The 12,197-nt window shown below is 36.3% G+C and overlaps 1 protein-coding gene across 8 annotated transcripts in view; it reads left to right on the top strand.

Moving 5' to 3' along the window:
* Window positions 1-12,197, top strand: part of KIAA1328 (KIAA1328 ortholog) — a 423,903-nt gene that overhangs the window by 104,213 nt on the left and 307,493 nt on the right. The window lies entirely within an intron of this gene.

Genomic DNA, 12,197 nt, shown 5'->3' with positions numbered 1-12,197 from the left:
GAGATAAGTTTATATAAAACCTATTAGAATCAATCTATAACTTAATTCCTAAGACCATAGCATTTTTAGTTTGTTATCCTACCTTTTGTATGCTAATACCGTAATTAGAAATTAGTATTGTGGCCACAAATTCTTTTAAGCCATCAAGCAGATATGACATTTTTCTTTCAAAATTCTTAGTTTACCAAGGTAGGAGAGAAGACTTGGACTTTTTGTTAAGACTGTTAATGATGTTTAAACCAAAAAAGACCTTGTCAACCAGAATTTTTGTTTTTCTAAGTTTAATTCTGTATTACCTCAGTATGACTTTGTACAGAAAAGTACAAGTAGAGTATTTCACCTGCTTTTTAAAATTGCTTTATTTCTTGTAGAGCAAGCCATCTTCTCTCTAAAACATCCAGTCAAGAGACACAGACCCAAAGAAAGAAATTATGTGAACCTGTGTAGTATAGTGGTTGAAAAAATTATAAGACATTTTGATTCTACACAAGGACATGTTCCATTTTAGCTGTATGAATTTTATCAAGTTATTTTTTAAGCTTCATTTTCTCCATATTCCATGAATATATAACATATTCTATTTCATATGTTTCCTGAGAAGGTTATATGTGATAATGAATGCATATAAAGACAGCACAGTGCTTGGTACATACCGAGTTGGCCAAAAAATTAGTTCAGATTTTTCTGTACGGTGTTATGAAAAAACCCAAATGAACTTTTTGGCCAACCTGATAGTATAAGCACTCAGAAAAAACTCCTTGATGGTGATGATGATACCATTGTCATCATCGTCATTAGTGTTAATTACTACTACTGCTGTTAAATATTTCACTGAGAATAGGAAAATCTAGTTTTTGAAGACCTTATAAAAATAATTTTTTTTTTGCTTTATACATTTTAGAATTTGATTTCTTGAATTGCAGTAGATTACTGCTAAGACCTCGAAATACTCTTTTCCCTTTAAATCTCTTTTAATCTTGTAGTTTGGCTTCCCTGGTGGCTCAGGGGTCAGGAATCCATCTGCCAATGCCAGAGAAGTGGGTTCGATCTGGGTTGGGAAGATCCCCTGGAGTAGGAAATGGCAACCCATTTCAGCATTCTTGTCTGGGAAATTGCAATGGCAGAGGAACCTGGTGGGCTACAGTCCATTGGGTCACAAAGGAGTTGGACACGACTTAGTGACTGCACAACAGCAGCAACAATCTTGTAGGTAAATCTTTGTTTTTATGAATTCTTTAAAATATTCATATTCATTTTCTGTTGCTGCTGTAACATATTGTTAGTGGGCTAAAATCAAGGTATCAGCATGGCTGAGATCCTTCTGGAGTTTCTTGGGGATACTCCTTTTTTTGTTTGTTTTTTCTTCTCCAGCTTCTAGAGTCTGCTAGTATTCCTTGCCTTCTGACTGTGTCATTCCAACCTATTTTTCTGTCATTGTATCTTACTCTCTGACTCCCTTTTTCCTCCCTTTTATAAGGACCCCTGTGATTACGTTGGGCATACCCAGATAATTCAGGATAATCTTCCCATCTCAGAATTCTTGAACTAATCAGATTTGCAGAGTCACTTTTTCCAGATAGTGTATTTAACATATTCACAGATTCTAGAATTAGAACATAGAAATTTAAGTGTCCCATTATTCTACCTACCATCCTCAATGCTCTGGCCCCCAGATATTCATGACTGTACCATATGCAAAATATATATTTACCCCATCCTAACATTCTCAAAATCTCAACACATTACAGTATCAACTCAAAGTCTAAAATTTCTTCTAAATCTCATCATGTAAATTAGGTGTAGGAGAGACTTTGGGTATAAATTTTTCTTAAGATACTATTCCTACCATCTGTGAACTTGTAACACTCAAGAAATGAGTTTTCAGCTCTCAAAAGACAATCATAGGGCAAGATGAAAATTAGACAGTCTCTCAAAAATAAAGGAAATGGAAAGAAATGGAATTACCAGGTCCAGGCAGTTTTGAAATCCAGTATGGCAAGTTCCATTAGTCTTCAATGCTGGGGACAAAAACATCCTCTTTAATTTGAGGCTCCACCTTATGTGCTCATGTCTCTGCCCTTAGGATCATCCTTCCGTTTTCACGAAGGGTCACGACTGAGCGACTTCATTTTCACATTTCATTTTTTACACATTGGAGAAAGAAATGGCAACCCTCTCCAATGTTCTTGCCTGGAGAATCCAGGGATGGCGGAGCCTGGCGGGCCCCCATCTATGGAGTCACACAGAGTCGGACACGACTGAAGTGACTTAGCAGCAGCAGTGCATGTTTTCAGCTTAGTGGCTTCATCAGGCTGTTCCAGCCTGTGTTATTTTGGGGATCCAGAACCTTCTTTTATTTTGTCTTCTCTCTGTCCTTTTCAGTAAGCTGGCAGTGTTTCTGTTCATATGGCAGTCTCAAGAACCTGTGCGTTTCCTGTGTATGTCTTGGGGATTCATTCTATTAGACCAGAGGTTCCTCCACATACCTTTCCTGTGTGATCCCATCTCGGTATCTGGATTCTGCTTCAGTGGCTGCAGGAGTCCAGAGGCACATGCATACTCTCTTCTAAGATCCCTCTGTTTGACTGAATACTATGACTTTTTGATCCTCCCAAGGTACCACTAAAATGTTGCCATTCCATGTGTTTGAGTAGAGTCCCCTTTGCTATTTAATGTAACATTTTCACAGGTTTTGGGGATTAGAATATGGACATCTTTCTGCTGCTGAGGCATTATTATGCCTACCATAGTATTGTGTTTCAATTTTTTTAAAGTCCAGGGACACTAATAATAATATGGTGTGTGTGTATATATATATATATATATACCTACAAATATATGTATGTATATACATACTCGCAATCAAATCATGTCACAGTAGCTGTTATTCAGTAGTGCAGTAAATATATTTTGGGTTTATTATCTTGGGCTTCTGGCCAGTTACGTTCATTTTTAACACAATGGAAATAACTTCATCTCTGCCCATCTGTACTTCTAGTCCAAATTAAAGGGTACAGTTCTACTTTCCTATGACATTTAAGCATGAATTTGCTTTATCTGAATTTAAAATGTTTGTGTAAGTTACTTAGGGTGCACATGATTTATTTAACTACATGTTAGGCTCTTAAGTTTAAACTGTTGTTTTCATGTGCCTTACTTTAGCTTCCTCTTTGCCTTATCTGGTGCTGTACTCAGTAGAATGACTTCTCATTGAAAGACTCGCTTTTAATCTTGGCCTCTCTACATGGTATGTGGGACCCTACTTTCCCAACCAGGGAATGAGCCTGCTTCCCCTCACTGGAAGCGCAGTCTCAACCATTGGACTCCCAGGGAAAACCTGAAAAACTTAATTTTCATACTTTGTTTCAAATTTGTTTTAATTTATCTAAGCTTCATCAAATATTATTTTCCAAAATTTTATGAGGTAATCCAAAAATAGCACCAAATATTCTAAAGCCTCACATTAGTCAGTCTGATTTTATAAACATCTGGCAAGTTTTTGTTGTTTTCTTTTCTGGTGCTTTTTGTTTCCTTTAGCACTGCCCTTGTGGCTCAGAGGTTGAAGCCTCTGCCTGCAATGCAGGAGACCTGGGTTCGATCCCTGGGTCCAGAAGATCCCCTGGAGAAGGAAATGGCAACCCACTCCAGTATTCTTGCCTGGAGAATCCCATGGACGGAGGAGCCTGGTGGGCTACAGTCCACGGGGTCGCAAAGAGTTGGACACGACTGAGTGACTTCACTTTCCTTTCCTTTACTTTCACCGTTGTTTTACCAACAATGAAATATACGTTTAGTACTTAATATCTTTTCAGCAGCTAGTACATTTTCAGCCTTTAATCCTACTTTGAAATATTAAGTTATTACTTGTTAGTAAATGTTCACCACAGTGATTTGAGGGAGAGTAGTTATAACAATTTTTAAAGAGTGCAATAAGGTTGCATGTTATCAATTATTATTTTCTATAAGCATTTGTTAGTGCTACAAACTTTAAGAACAGTTTCTTAGTTTCTTGTGCATAGAGTTGGGAAGCAATTTGTCATTTTTATGATTGTAAACACTGTATATAACTATTCTTAGCCTTTTTTCCTACCAGGCTGATAATATCTAATATATTTAATCATTTCTATGATGTGACTGAGAAGTAAAAGAAAGTAGCCAGGTATCAAGATTACCTGTAGTGATAAGAATGAATAATGGATATATGGACAAGAATAGTGACTCCTTATTATATTATTTTTACAACTCAGAAAAGTGAAACTCACAGAAGTTATGTAATTTGCCTGAGATCAGTCAATTAGTATTCCAGCTGGGTTTGGATCCGACGCTTGCTGAATCCAATTTACCAGAGACACTTTTAATACTAAAGAAGCAGTTGGTTTTGAGATGAGAAATCTAAAAGGTAACATAGTTTATGTATTGTAGTGAAATAAGGTGTTCTGGTCAGTTGTAATTATATGTATATATACATATTTTATTTTCCATGATTCAAAAAAAATTATGCATAAGTAGGCTCCTCTAATTTCCAGAGTTACTACAAAGATTAATGTTTCAGTGGCTGTCTTTGCCATATGGGCAGCTAAGTGCCTAAAAGTCAGTTTTACATGGTTTCAAATACTTTATTGACTTATTTTTGTTTCAGTTCAGTTCAGTCACTCAGTCGTGTCCCACTCTTTGCGACCCCATGAATTGCAGCACGCCAGGCCTCCCTGTCCATCACCAACTCCCGGGTTCGCTCAAACTCATGTCCATCGAGTCAGTGATGCCATCCAGCCATCTCATCCTCTGTCGTCTGCTCTGTCAATTTGTCTTTGTATTAACTGACTCCATGTTATATAGCCATCTTATCCTGAAATAAGTCTTCTCTTTAGTTAACTCATTTTCTTTCTTTTTATTTATTCATGTTATTGTCTATTTTATATTCTACAACAGTGTTTATTCTGTATCAAGCTAAGTCTCTCCCCTGCTAAAAAGAATTAATCCTCCCTGACTCACATTATTACAAAAAAAGGTCTGACCCAGCTAACCAAAGTGTTTTGGTCACTCACCTTGAGCCAGATATCCTGGAGTATGAAGTCAAGTGGGCCTTAGGAAGCATGGCTATGAACAAAGCTAGTGGAGGTGATGGAATTCCAGTTGAGCTATTTCAAATCCTAAAGATGTGCTGTTAAAAAACTGCACTCAATATGCCAGAAAATTTGGAAAATTGAGTAGAGGCCACAGGACTAAAAAAGGTCAGTCCTCATTCCAATTCCAAAGAAGGTCAATGCCAAAGAATGTTCAAATTACCTCAAAACTGCACTCATTTCATATGCTAGCCAGGTAATAGTCAAAACTCTTCAAGCTAGGCTTCAATGATACGTGAACCAAGAACTCCCAGATGTACAAGCTCGATTTAGGAAAGGCAGACAAACCAGATATCAAATTGTTGGGTCATAGAAAAAGCAAGAGAATTCCAAAAAAACAACTACTTCTTCGTTATTGACTATGCTATAGCCTTTGTGTGAATCACAACAAACTAGAAAATTCTGAAAGAAATGGGAATACCAGACCACTCTACCTGCCTCCTGAGAAACCTGTGTGTAGGTCAGGAAGCAGCAGTTAGAATCAGACGTGGAACAATGAACTGGTTCAAAATTGGGAAGGGAGTATGTCAAGGGTCTGTATTGTTACCCTGCTTTTTAACTTATACTGAAAGCATATCATGCAAAATGCTGGGCTGGATGAAGCACAAGCTGGAATCTAGAATCCTGGGAGAAATATCAGTAATGTCAGATATGCAGACACCACCCTAATGGCAGAAAGTGCAGAGGAACTCAAGAACCTCTTGAAGGGTGAAACAGGAGATTGAAAAAGCTGGTTTAAAACTCAACATTCAAAAAACAAAAATTGTGGCATCCGATCCCATCACTTCACGGCAAATAGATGGGGAAACAATGGAAACAGTGGCAGACTACTTTCTTGGGCTCCAAAATCACTGCGAATGGTGATTGCAGTCATGAAATTAAAAGACACTTGCTCCTTGGAAGAAAAGCTATGACAAACCTAGACAGTGTATTAAAAAGCAGAGACATCACTTTGCTGACAAAGGTCTGTCTAGTCAAAGCTATGGTTTTTCCAGTAGTCATGTGCAGATGTGAGAGTTAGACCATAAAGAAGGCTGAGTGCCAAAGAATCAATGCTTGCAAACTGTGGTGCTGGAGAAGACTCTTGAGAATCCCTTGGACAACAAGGAGATCAAAGCAGTCAATTGTAAATGAAATAAATCCTGAATATTCAGGATTGGGAGGGCTGATGCTGACTGAAGGTCCAGTACTTTGGCCACCTGATGTGAAGAGCCAACTCATTAGAAAAGACTCTGATGCTGGAAAAGATTGAGGGCAGAAGGAGAAGGGGACGACAGAGGATGAGATGGTTGGATGGCATCCCTGACTCAGTGGACATGAGTTTGAGCAGACTCTGGGACACAGTGGAGGACAGGAAAGCCTGACATGCTGCAGTCCATGGGTCACAGGGAGTCAGACACGACTGAGCCTCTGAACAACAGAAAACTCACACTATTAGGAGATGTTTTTGCCTTATTTTAAAATATTTTATTAGTTACTTATATATGCAAAATTGTGTGTACTTATAAATATTTTTGCATGAAAATAGTTGTACAGTCTGTTTCTAAGTACATATTTATTTTTTACTCACTCCTCTACAAATTTTCACATATATATTTAACTTATCAAAAATTTGAAGCTAATATCCTATTTTTTCACTGATAGAATGCATTACTTCTACTAATTGCTCTCCCGTTTATATGTTGTCATTGTTACATATAGGGTTTTAGGGTTATAGGGTTTTTTAAAAGCTTCTTTGAGTTGCAGCTTAATAACATCCCACAAATTATTTCTTCCGTCTGAGACTCAACCTTACATCACCTCCCTTCTGTTTAGAGTAGGTGTTCATTGTTTCTTTCTGTTAGGATTTCCTGGTGTTTATTCACAGTTTTGCCTTCAAATGTTCTTACTTTATCTTCATTCTCAAAATACTAATTGACAGTTACATTTTCTCAGCTCATTGAACATATCACTCCACTGTCTTCTGTTTTCCATTTTGTTCTCATAGAGTTGTCTTTTTTGCATAATTCTCAGTTCTTTCTTTATCTGTTTTTTTCTGTGACATCTTTGTGATAACTCTAGGTGTGAATTTCTATTTATTCTGCTTAAGATTCATTTGTTATCTTAAATTTATAGCTTTTCTTTTCCTTGCCAGCAAACAAATTTTTGCTAGCAAAAATTTGCTAGCAGAAATTCATTATTTCTCTAGGTATTGCTGTTGCTCCTTTCTTTGATTCTTTGCCTTTAAGAAACCTAGTAGATTTATTTTAGATCACTTCATTCCATCATCCTTCCTATCCTTTTGTCTCTCTTCATATTATTTTATTGTTTCTCTATGCAGCATTCAAGCTTTTTCGGATTACTCTTAAAATCTGTTTCCCTCTTTATTTCTGTCTAAGTTACTGTGTTAAATACATTAATTGAAAATTTAAATTTCAGTCATTGTATTTTTGCAGCTAAAAAGTGTTATTAGAGCCTCAAGTCTTTTCAGGTATAATTGTTTTCTCTCCTCTTTATTTCTCCTCTGTGTTTTCTCTCCTCTCCTTTATATTTTCATCTTTTTTTTTCATTAGGCATGTTAAATATGTTTTATTTCACATTCCATGAGAAATTATTTCAAAGTGTAAAGCCTTTATAAGTCTGTATCTGCTGTCTGTTGTTTTGCTGATTCTCAACTCACGGTGTTTGTTGCTGTTACTGAATTTGGAGCTATAAATTACTTGCTTTGTAGTTTTATTTTGGGGAATTCTTTGAGGTTTAAGTTAGTTTTTTCCAATATAGATTTGGGTTTGTTTTCAGCTCTCTTTTTGGTGCTCTCTGTAATCTGGAGTTTCATCTTACACCAGCTGAGTAGTATAAATTTTCCCTGAAAATGTACAAGAAGGTTGTCTCATGATAACAAATTATTTAGTTGATCCTGTAGAGTCAGTTGAGCTTTTCATTTTCATGCCATAGTATCTTTAGAGTATAAAACAAATGTATATAATACAAAAAAAAAGAAATATAAGAAACAAAGACTGCTCAGTTGAGTTCGTCTCTTTGTGTGCCAATGCTATAAGTGTGTGTTCCATAAGGAAAGGCATTTTGATGAGACAACAAAATATCCTGGACATAATTGTGCAAGCAAAGATTAGGTGCTAGCTTAAACTTTATCTTCATAAAAATCTCACAAAAACTTAAAAATCCTGGAACTATTAAGTGAGTTTAAAATGTTACAGGATACAAAATGTCTATCACAATGAACAATTGGAAACTGAAAATTTTAAAATAACATTATTTATAATCTTCTCTACAAATGAAACAGGTATTGAGTATATGCAGGATCTATATGCTACCAACTACAAAATATGACACAAGAAATCAGAAGAAAACCTAAATAAATGGATTGACCAACCATATTAATGGAGTGAAAGATTCAGCATAGTGAAGATGTTAAATATCCTGGAATTATAGATTCCTATCAAAATCCCAGCAAAATTCTTTGTAGATACAGAGACAGGGAAATTCTAATATTTTATGTGGATAGCTAAAGGAGCTGGAATATCTAAAACAATTTGTTAAAAGAGGACTTCCATTACCCAGTTTAGCTAGAGTAATCTAGTACATTAGTGGCAAAAGGTCAGATCCATAGATCAATAGATCAGAATAAAACTAGACCCACACAGTATGGCCAGTGATTTTTGACAGAGGTGCATTAGTGACCTTAGTTAGGGAAAGAATTCTTTGTTTTTTTTGTTTGTTTTTTGTTTTTTGTTTTTATTAGTTTTTTTATTTTTTAAATTTTAATATCTTTAATTCTTACATGCGTTCCCAAACATATGACAGCAAAATCATCCATAAAACAATACATGATTAATTAAACTTCATGAAAAAATTATCTGTGCAAAACACTAATAAAGAGAATTAAAAAAAATACAATAGACTGGGAAAAACATTTGAAAGTCACATATCCAGCGAAGGGGGATCTAGTATTCAGACTATATAAAGTCATATCAAAACATAACAATAAGAAAATAACCTACTTTTTTAAAGGGCAAAGATTTGAACTGAAGTATCTTTTTCCTCTATCATTTTGAATTCTCAACTGGTACCACTGTAACTAAAGCCAGATTAACAAGAGAAAAGCATATGGATTTATTTAGCATTAGTTTTATACAATGTAGGTGCCTTCCTAAAGAAATGAAGACCTGCAGAAATGACTTGAGTGTTTTTCTTCTTGGTTTGGTGAAGAGCGGGAAGTCTTGGAAAGATGTGATGGAGCAGAGTTGTACCAAGTTCAGCAAACTGGGGGAGAGCGAGCAGGCCTCTGCTTAGACTGTTCTGCGGTCCCTAGTCTCTGGAGATAGGATGCGCCTTCTCCCTCCCTCTAGCTATACGAAAGGCACTTTTCACACAAGGTGACCTGCTTCAGAGGAAAGTCAAAAGGTTGTTCCTCTGCATTTCGTATCTCAGATTCCTTCAGCTTGAAACAGTCAGTATGTCAGGGTGCCAATTTTGAGGGCAGCATGTCTTGAACACCATGTCAGACACATCACCAAAGATAGCGTGCAAGTGGCAAACAGACACATGAAAAGATGTTCAGCGTTTTTGCTCACTAGGGAGATGCAAACTAAAACCACAGTGAGTACTATTTCACACCTACTTGAATGGGTAAAATTTAAAAATACTGACAAGTCAGTGCTCTCAGTGATGCAGAGGAACTGGAATTCTCAAACATTGCTGGTGGTTATGCAAATGGTATAGCCAGTTTAGAAAACATTTGGCAGTTTTTTATAAAGTTACACATAATTTTATGTATGTCTCAGCGATCCTATTTTTAGACATTCCTAGAGAAATGAAATTTATAGCATAAAATCTCATATGTAAATGAATTGTTGTTGTTCTGTCACTCAGTCGTGTCTGACTGTTTGCAACTCCATGGACTGCAGCTCGCCAGGCTTCCCTGTCCTTACCATCTCTCAGAGTCTGCACAAACTCTTGTCCATCAGGTTGATGATGCCATCAACCGTCTCATCCTCTGTTGTCCGCTTCTCCTCCTGCCTTCAATCTTTCCCAGCATCAGGGTCTTTTCCAATGTGTCAGCTCTTCGGATCAGATGGCCAAAGTACTGGGGCTTCAACTTCAGGATCAGTCCTTCCACAGGATCTTCAAGGTTGATTTCCTTTAGGGTTGACTCGTTTGATCTCCTTGAAGTTCAAGGGACTCTTCAGAGTCTTCTCCAAGACCACAGTTCAAATGAATAGAGCAGCACTATTCATAACTGTCAAAAACTGGAAACAACTTAAATACATTTCAAAGAGTCAATGAATTTGCAAACCGTTTGGTGGAATTATTATTCAACAATAAAAAGAACACACCATTGTTATATACAAATCTCAAAGCAGTGCTGATCTATGACAGTTCAAGGACATGGAGTTATGCTGTAACAGTGAGTAGTTACTAGAGGAGTCCTTTCCTGCCATAGTTGTTAGTTTAGATAACTAGGTCTTCAGATAGCATGGAATTACTCAGTCATTTCATTGTAGGAAAGGACAAAAAAGGAAAAGTAAGCAACTTTAACTTTTGGGGGGCTTCCCTGGTGGCTTAGAGGTTAAAGCATTCGCCTGGAATGCAGGAGACCTGGGTTTGATCCCTGGGTCAGAAAGATCCCCTGGAGAAGGAAAATGGCAACCCACTGCAGTACTCTTGCCTGGAGAATCCCATGGAGGGAGGAGCCTGGTAGGCTACAGTCCATGGGGTCGCAAAGAGTAGGACACGACTGAGCGACTTCACTTCACTTCAAGCAACTTTAAATAGGGAGCTCTGAACTTTTTATGTGAAATGCTTAAATATATGAGTATACATTCTGTTAAAATACTTTATAACAATATATTAGGTAAGCTCTGTTTCTGTTTTATGGACCCTGTAACACATATAGAGTCAGGCATACTTGCTACTGATACAATCTAGGATCTGTGTGAGACGTCTTTACCTACCTGTTAGTCATAGAAGTATTCTGCTGCATGTTCCTGTAAAAGTTGTACAGCTTTGGCTTTTATGTTTAGGCTAAGAAATTATCTTGATTTAAAATTATATATGTGCTCTGAGGTAGGGATTGTGGTAGGTTTCTTTTTGTATAGCTATACTGTTGTTTCAACTCCATTTATGGACTAATTTCTCTTTACCCATTGTTGCTGTGTCATCTTTGCTGATGATAAATATTTATTTCTGGACTCTCTGTGATGTATTTTTTATTTTTATGCTGGTACAACACTATATTGAGTACTATAGCTTTATAGTAAATGTCTAAACAAAGTAATACAAATCCTTCATTTAGTTTTTTTTATCGAGATTGTTTTGGTTATTCTAGGTCTTTCCATTTCTATATAAATCTCAGAATCAGCCTAACATATTTTATTTAAAAAAGAAAACATTGCAGGGATTATGACTCGGAGACTTGAATCCCTAAATTAGTTTGCAGAAAATTGACATTTTAATATTGTCTTCCGTCTCTGAAAATGTTAACATCTCTTCATTTATTTATTCTGTTATTTTTCTCACCAGTGTTTTAAAGCTCTCAGTGTAAAGGTATTGCATGCTTTATGCCAAATGTATTCCTGAGTACTTTGTTTCTTGATCCTGTGATACATGGACTTTTTAAAAAAAAATTTGTTTCCCAGTTTGCCATTAGCAAAGAACAACATAATTGATATTTGTCTATTGATTTTGTATACTGAGACCTTCTTCTGTTGATTTAATGGTACTAATAGGTTTATTTGTTGATTTCTTGACATGGTCTACCTAAATAGTCTGTGGTTTACAAATGGAAGCAGGAAGTATTGAATAGAACAGACATTCTTCCTTTTATCCTGGTATTAGTGAGAACATTCAGTCTTTCATAATATTCAGTATATACTCTCGTGTTAGCTATGAGCTTTGCATAGATTTCTTATCAGGTTGAGTAACTTCTAGTTCTCGTTTTCTAAATATTTTTTGTTGTAAATGGATATCAAACTATACTGGAGGCTTATTTTGCATTTACTAGATTGTATCATATAGTATTAGTATCATATAGTATTTGCCTTTTCCTCAGTTAATATGGTGAATTTCATTGAT

This window comes from Ovis canadensis, chromosome 23 (genome assembly GCF_042477335.2).
Source record: "Ovis canadensis isolate MfBH-ARS-UI-01 breed Bighorn chromosome 23, ARS-UI_OviCan_v2, whole genome shotgun sequence".
NCBI classification, from domain to species: Eukaryota; Metazoa; Chordata; class Mammalia; order Artiodactyla; family Bovidae; genus Ovis; species Ovis canadensis.
This window is presented reverse-complemented; position numbering and strand designations above follow the sequence as displayed.